We start from the raw sequence: 9,320 nt of genomic DNA, 5'->3' as shown, positions 1-9,320 counted from the left end.
CTAAATTGAAAATTAAGCAAATGCAGTATAAAATTTAAAATTTGATAAGGATTGGGTTGTGTATAATTAATTTATTTTAATTCTTTTATTCTGTAGCGAACGTTGTTCCGAAATCCTCGAGTAAGAAGGGGAAAGATAAGGTTGACGTCGAGTAGCTCGGATATACGGTTTGTGTTTCTATAATCTGAACTAAATTATAAATTATTGCATAATTAATTTTTTTGTGTATGGTAAGTATTTGAGGTGAGAACTCTTGTATATTTGGGCTAAATTGAATCAATTGATGATTAGAATGTCCTAATTATGTATATCAAGAAATATGATATTTTATGATTGTTGAATTGAATATATGTATTGAGAAAATGTGGTTGCTATCAAATTTAAATATATGCTTATATGTTATAATGTACATATATGAAATTGAGACATTGGTTGTATTGAAAAGTAAAATGAAACTCTATTAACTGTTTCGAGCAAAGTCGGATATAGATGGCATGCCATAGGATAGGAAGAGTACTGGGATTACTTCGACTTCGAGTCGATGAGGCACTAGGTGCCAATTTTCTTCGGTTTAACCGATGAGTCCCTGGGTGTCAACTTATTATAGCATTGAGCGCAATTATATACTTCAGATTTATCCAATGAGACCACTGGGTGCCAAACTAGTCTGTTGGTTGGATTCGTGTATCCGTCCAAGTCTGGGTCGTGTTAATAGGGAAAATAAATGATAAAAATAGATGTTTTTTATATTGAAATGGCAAAGGATGAGAAATGGAAATGAGATGTGAAATGAAATATGAAATGGTAGATTTTTTTGTGAATATTGATGAATTATGATTAATTAATGCTATTGTATGAGTTGATTTATCAAATGCCTTATGAAATGTTATTGCCATGTATTAGAATTTGAAAGATTTGTTGGATGTGAACAAGAATGAATAAATTAGCATGGTGAACTTGATATACTATATAACATTTCTTAGTTGCATATTAGATCTTAAATATTTACATCAAGTTTTAATTGTTCGGGTTATAGAAATATCACTGAGTTATACTCAGCATACGATTTTATTTTCTATGCGCATGTTAGGTGCTTCTCAGCTTATCGACAATCTCAGCATCCAACAACGATCCCAGACTCAAGTGTAGTGATGTTTTATTTTGTAAAGACATGTGCCTAGAAGGTCTTTTGGATGTTAGTTGTTTTGTTATGTGATGACCTTATGAATTCTATGTGTGATGGTATTTATGTGTTCAAAAAGTTGAAGTTTAAGCTATGTTTTGGTATGTTTATCAAGCTTAATGTTTTGTATGTGTTTTAGCTTTAAGCTTGGAAGCTTAAATAGTTAAAACACTGGTTCAATTGTGGTCATTTGGTATGAATGAATATTTGGATGGTTGATGCCTTACTAATGTGTTTGAAAGTATAAAAATGTGGTACCAATGAGGGACATTGGTTAGGCACTTAAGATGGATGTTTTGGTATGTTTTGAGCATATTTAACGGTGATTTGAATAGGTTAAATGGTTGGTAAATGGGTTGTTTAGTGTCCAAGTATGCACGATATGGTAAACTTGCATTTGAAGGAACATTTAGGTAAACACGACCTGAGACACGGTCGTGTGGCACACACAGCCTAGACACACTGACGTATGTCTTGTTAATTTAAGTACAAGTTTCACACAGTCTAGAACACGGCCTACGACACGGCCGTGTGACCCAAGTCAATGAGAGACATGGGCTAGGACACGATCGTGTGTCCCAACTTCGAAAGCCACATGGCCGTGTGACCCCTGTCTCTAATTTTTTGAAATTTTTCCATAAACTTTTCAAATTGTATCAATTTAGCCCCTGTTTGTTTTCAAACTATTTTTAAGGTCCCATAAATTAGTTTTAAGGGCTGTAAGAGTATTTTTACTCTGATTTTAAATGAAGTAGCGAATCTAAATTAGGAGAAGTAGGTCATTTTACTAATATTGTCCATGATAGTAGGCAAAGTATAATATATTGCACAAATGCAAATAATTGGAATAATATTGTTGCAAACCCAACTTCTAACTTTCAAAATGGGATAAATAGTGATAAGAGTGTAGTTTGTATAAAACTAAGTTTAGCATTGCATAGCAATTCTCAGTCTCTGTTGTTCAAGTTAATGAAATGGGAACATCAAATAAGTGTGTCCTGATTTCTGTATAATAATGAATGATAACAGTTAATTTGCATTATTGTTTATGTTGAAATTAAATGCTCTGATTGTTTAGTAATGCCTGTGACCCTAATCCGACAATGAAGGTGGTTTAGGGTTGTTACAGTTACAAAGTGCGAAATAAAAGGGCTGCTGAGAGCAATAAGGAAGATTTAGCTGGTGCTAATTTGGCCAATGACAATGGTGATGTTTTCTTGTTGGTGTCAACAAGCGAAAGCTCCAAGCTTACGTCCAAGTAGATCCTGGATTCGGGTGTTCTTTCCACATGTGTCCCAACAAAGACTGGTTCTCCACATACAGTTCAGTTAAAGGTGGAATTGTGTGCATGGGGAATGGTTTACCTAGTAAGGTAACCAATATTGGTACCGTTCAGATCAGGATGCACGATGGGACAATTAGGACACTGTCAGATGTCAAGCATGTATTTGACTTTAAGAAAAATTCCATCTCCTTGAGAATTTTGGACTTAAAGGGTTGTAGAATTAACATCGAGTCAAGCGGCATTAAGGCATCCCGTGTGGCTCTCATTTTGATGAAACGTAAAAAGATTGACAGTCTTTATGTTCTGGAAGGATCAACGGAAACCGATGAAACATGACATCCCTCGTCTGTTAAGGAGTCGAAGTCTACTCATTTGAAGTAGAGACAACTTGGTCATAGGAGGGAAAAAAGTATGACTGTTTCGTATAAAAGAAGTTTCTTTTTAATGCAGGTTTTGAAAAGATATGGCACTGTGTTCGTAGAAATCAGACCGGGTCATTTTTTATTTGGCTGTGCACAAGTCGAAAACTAAAAGACTTCCAGCTTCTAAGCACAACTTCGACTCAGTTAATATCCTGCATAGTTCGAGATAAGCCCGTGGTGAGCTTAGGCAAAGAAGGCGTTGTGGAAATACGAGTCAATGTGGAGATTTGTGGAGTTATGTCTCGTATTTTTCAGGTTTTCTTCTTCCAGTTAAACTTTGTTTTTTAGTTTCTCACTTAAACTTTGATTAGTGTAAGTTATTTTAATATTATTTAAATAGCTCCTTTCTTTTAAAGGTTCTTATTTCAAATTTCGAGACTTAATTTTATCTCCATCTACACTATCAGTACATTTTAAGTTCTTTTCTTTAAATATTTTCTGATTGCATTATTCTGATATTTGGAATTTAAATTTACATCGAACAATTGAATTCTTTTCTCCTTATGAACATCTTGTCATTGGTCATTCGCATTATTTTATAACATAAATTTACATTAGGTTTTAAATAAGTTGGTGTCCGGTTTGAAGCCCTGCACCTTGTTTTTCTCTATATAATACTCTTCCAACTTTTTGCTTTTCTTCGTTTCTAAAACTAAGTTTTATATATTAAGACAGTAGAGTTAGGAAAACGGATGGAATCAGGCTCCCATTAGGCTTACTTCCTATTCAAAAATTTCAGGTTCCGCGGCTTCTGGATTTAGATTTTTCAGATTCAGACTTGGATCTAGTTAGACGAGTTTTGACGAATTTATAATTATTAAAGTGTTTAAAATATAAAATAATTAAAGTGCGTAAAATTTATTATTCTATGATATTATATGAATTAACGAAAATATCTTTTATTGTTTATTATTATATTATATTGACAATTGAATAATTTTTATTTTTCTTATTAAATTTATAAGCCTAATATTTATATTCTAAAATATTTATTCCAAAACTCAAATATATTACGCTAACTCAAACCTAAATAATAAACTCATTATCACTAAAACTCAAAATAAACTAATTATACCCTAATTCCCAATTTTGTAAAAATTGAAGTCTTATTCAAATTTTAATTTAATAAAAATAATATCTTATTAAGATGTTAATTTTTAATAATATTTTATGTATTGCTAGTTGTATTTTAATATATTAAATTACACATAACTACTGATAGTATATCTTTTATTATAATTTATAATATAATAATAGTTACATATATGTATGTATATTAATACTTATAAAATATATTATTTCATTATGTAATATTATATCATTACATAATATATTAATTATTATATATTATTGTTTATTATTATCTTGGTTTAAATATGTTCTAAGCCCTTATATTTTTGTACCTTTAAAAGTTAGCTCTCCTAATATATTATATAATGCTATATCATATCATATAATTTATTAATAGTTTATATATATGCATCAATGATTAAACATTATAATATCATGTAATACTATATATATTATTATAATATATTTTATTATATTATCATTAAATTTTAATTTTATAGATTTTAATAATTATTAATTTTATATATTTATTTTACATATATAATTATAGTATTAAAAATATTTTATATTAAATAATTTTTAAAAACATTTCACATTATAATTTAACATAAAAATATTATTAATTACTTTTTATTTTAATAAAATTTTAATATAAATATGGGATGCTTGTGAACATATTTTCAAAAATAAAGAATTATCATTTATTTATATTTAAAGTAATATCATAAAATTATATTAATTATTAATGACTATTTAGTTATAAATTCAAACTTTGAATTGAATTTATCTTGAGCTCAAAATTTTTAAACTCAAATTGTTACCAATTCGGATTGGTACAAATAAATTTTCAAACTCAGACTTATTTTATCAACTCCAATAAGTAGGAATATGAGCTAGACATATAACCAACAATAAATAAGGATTTGAGGTAAAGAAATATATATATTCAAACGTAACTGAAATATTTGTTGGCTTACTAAGGAGTCTCAAAGTGAATTCTCATTAAAAAATATATGAACATGAAAAAAAATGCAGCAATTATAGTTCAAATATATGTAATTTTAGATTATTTATATTTGAATCTATAAATATAAACAGTTAAATTATTTGAATATTATTATCCAAATTTAAATCTACAACAAAATCTAAATTTAATATTTTCAATTGTATGTCGAATATTTAAATATACAAAATTAAAATTAAAATCCAGAAAACAATATAAAATCAAATAAAAATTAATTTTAAATAAAATTTATTTATAATTAAAACAAATTAATTAATTAATTAATTAAAAATTCAAACAAATTAAATATAACAATTTCACAACAATTAAAATATATCTACCAACTTAAACATAAAATTTCTTTAACATTCCTAAATAACTTAATTATTTAACCTTAATTATATAATGTCAATTTTATACCTTCGAGTGGGAGTCAGCAACCGAACAGAGAGGGTCTGGTGCAGCTTGATCGATGTTTACATGCGCAAGCCTTCGAGGCCAAACGTCAGCGGGGATCCACCATGCATGGAGGACCTATTGAAACAAACAAAACATAAGCCGAGTGGACTAGAGGCGGTCCACTGGCGAGAAAACAAACGGGTCACCATAAACCTCTGTCGACGGAAAGTCAGAACAAAAGGGGTGGTAGGGACTTGAGTTATTTTTCCGAAGAGAACGACAAAAAGAAAAGACCAACAACCGCGGTCAGAGATGTGAGGGTCGGGCGGCCGCTCACAGGAAGGCCAAACCAGTGAGAGATGGGCAGAAGAGGAAAGGATTTTGAAAAGTCAAGTTTTATTATATTTTTAATATGTTATTTATTAAGTTGGGTAAATTAATATTTAAAATCATGATTTTATGATATGAGTAAAAGGTTTTGGGTTCAAACCTTGCAGGTAAAAGCGTTTCTTATTTTAATATTAGAAAATTAAGAAAACGTGCGAAAGAATTGTAGGTCCGTTGTAGTCTAGTTGGGTAGGATACTCGTCTCTCACCTGAAAGACCAGGGTTTAAGTCCCAACACTGAAAATATTTTCACCCTCTCTCTTTGGGTTTTGACTAAAGGTCAGTAAAATACATTTTGTTAATTTTGAAAATTATAAAAAAGAGTTCAAAATATTTATGAAATTTTCAAATTTTATATTTTAAAAAATATTAAAAATGTAAATAATATATAAAAAATTTAAAAATTCTAAAATAATATTATTTAGGACCTGAATAAGTAAATTAATTGTTCAAGTTTATTATACTAAAATATTTTTTCTTATTTTTCTTTGAAAGAGTTTTAAAAATTATATGGTTTCAAATTTATGTGCTTTAAAATGGAATTAGTTATATTGTAACAAGATTTTAATTTGACATTTTTAATTTTATTAAGTTAACTCAAACAATTCCATTCGATTCAATAATTGAATTTCATTTTACTCAACTTGATTCGAAAAATTTTCAAATCGAGTTAGGATGATAAAATGAGACTCGTTAACTTTGATTAACTCAAAATTTTTTCACTCGATTCAATTAAGCGCTCACCCCTACTTTGACCATTGTATTAATGGGTGAAAAATGGAAAAGAAAAGTGGTGAAAGCACCACAAAACCCTTGTACTATACATTGAATTGCATTTTAACCCTTCTATTGAAAAATGGGTAAAGAAGTCTCTGTACATTAGATGAGAGAGCAAAATAGTCCATCTGTTAAAGTTTGGTGTTATATATAAAGAATAAAAAAAAATTTAACCCTTAACCTTTACACATTTATTCAATTTGACCCTACTATTTTGTTGGAAGTAAATTAGAAAATTTTAAAACTAGTAAGGCTAAAGTGTTAAAAAGACATTAGTAACAAATTTTTAAAAAATTAAGCCCTTTTAAATTTTAAAATTATTGAAAAAAACCATAAAAGTATAAACAAAATTTATAAAAAAATTATACAATCTAATGGTATTGTTATTTTTAATAAAATTTTATTAGAAAATAACAAAATCAACCCATTAAAATCTAATAGTTGTAAGATTTTTAAAATATTGATCCCTACTTTTTATTGGGCAAGTATTATTTTTTAATAAAAATTTTATAATTTTAAAATTTTATAACTTTTTATATTTTTTACAATTTTATGATTTTTTGAATAATTTTAAATTTTCAAAAGGGTTTAATTGATTCATTTTACTTTTTTACTAAGACTTTTTTACATTTTAGCCTTTTTAGTTTCAAAATTTCTAATTTATTTCAATAAAATAGTAGGGTCAAATTGAATAAATAGGTAAAGGTCTTGGCCTAAATTTATTATTATACATTATATATAAATATCGAACAAATATTTAATGGTGCAATTTTAACAAAGAGGTCATTTTGTTTACTCATCTAACGTATAAGGGCTAATTTTCTTATTTTTTCAATAAAGGAATTAAAATGCAATCCAAGATATAAACAAAAGCAAATCAATTATGTGATAAACTCTAGTTTGGTTTTTCCATCATAAGTGCAAAAGCAAATATTCATAAATTATATATATACCGTTAATTTATATGAAAATGTTGAAAAAAATATTTAAAAAACTAGGCTGATTTTTGAAAAAAAAATTTGATCTAAGCTGATTTTGGAAAGAAAATGGAAAACGCGCCACGTAGGATGCGCTTTTATGAGAGAGAATAAAAACAGGTCATACTAGTTGTGTTTTCCTTTAAGGTACTATTCCAACGGTAAGTTTTTCAATGGCTAGTAGGGGTCCAACAGCTATAAAAATTTCTATATAAACTCCTCAAACATTCATTCTTTTCACCCAAATAGTCCATACTCATTCTTTCTTCCTAAATTCTCAATCTTCAATCCCCAATTTTCAATTTTATATTTTCAATCTCCAAATTTTAATTTTCAATTTCCAATTTTCAATCCTCAATCCTCAAATATTTTTAAATTCTTTTTTAATTTTATTCTTTTCGATTTTATTTTATTCTTATAAAATTTTAAATGGCAAATCAACTTATTCGTTTGGATGACAAGCATATCGCTGGTGTTCAATTACAAATGGTAAGTAAATTTATTAAATTATTTAAATTTAAATAGTTAAACATTATGATGTTTAGATTATTAATTTTTTTATATTTATATACTCAGCCTGAAGATCGGATTTTGGAGACATACATAACTAACTTAAGTGAAGGTGCACTGGAGGTCGTTCATGGACACTTGCAAGATACAACCTTTTTATACACGGCTCACATGCTCGAGGGGACTAAATGGGATCCCCCACTTATCAGTGCTTCGATCAGGAGATGGAGATTGGACACGCACACATTCTATCTCCCCTGCGGTGAGTGTACAATTACACTTGAGGACATCAGTTTACAACTAGATCTACTGGTCGATGGGGATGTCGTTACAGGGCCAGTTGTTAATGCCAATTGGAGTGCAACATGCGAGCAACTACTAGGGAAGGTGCCGAACAAGTTTAGGGGTAATCGGATCGAGATGAGATGGTTGGAGAACAACTTCCAAACTATCAAGGCTTTAGCAAGCATCATCGAAAAGGAATAATTCGCGCACACATTCATCTTGAGGTTGATTAGGGGTTTGCTAATACTAGATAAATCTCACAATTTGGTGCATTTGAGGTGGCTACTACTACTAGCCGACTTGAAGGAATCAGGACTACTTAGTTGAGGATCAAGGGTGCTGATGATATTATACCGAGAAATGTGTCGAGCCACGATACCGGATAAAGCCAAAATCGGTGATTGCATGCTCCTTATCCAATCGTGGGCATGGTTTTGACTACCATTTCTACGCCCCCGAGTGGAACTCTCTTATGAATTCCCACTTGTCATATGGTAAAATTCATTCCACAATATCATTACCGTTTTTATTTTTCATTGTTGTATTTTGAAATAACATATTATTTGAATAGGTGGAATAACCCCGTGAGACACGACAGTATACCGACCGAGCTTGAGGATATCTAACTAGCTCTAGATCAAGAAGTCAAAGAGGAGGTTAGCTTATAAATTTCAAAGTTATATAATATGTAATGTAGCACTTGAAAGTAAATATTACGCACGTTCAAAAAAATTATAAATTCGTAATGTAGTTTGTATGGATGCCATATGTGGACCTGATGATTCAAGAATGCGTCCCAACTAAATTTTTGGCCAATCGCAACATCTGGCACGTCACAGTGTCATTGGTTCTTTTTGCAATGGTCAAGATGCACGAATCTGACCAAGTCATGTGGTAATTCAGCTGTATGCAAAGTATTCTGCCGCCACCCTAGAAGCTCGATGACCTCTACAAGATCAACTTGTGGGGGAGACTCGAGGAAGATTGACCAATATTCCACAAGAAGTATATCGAGATGTGG

The sequence above is a fragment of the Gossypium raimondii genome, chromosome 13, assembly GCF_025698545.1.
Source record: "Gossypium raimondii isolate GPD5lz chromosome 13, ASM2569854v1, whole genome shotgun sequence".
In the NCBI taxonomy this organism is placed as follows: domain Eukaryota; kingdom Viridiplantae; phylum Streptophyta; class Magnoliopsida; order Malvales; family Malvaceae; genus Gossypium; species Gossypium raimondii.
Note: the sequence above shows the minus strand (reverse complement) of the source record.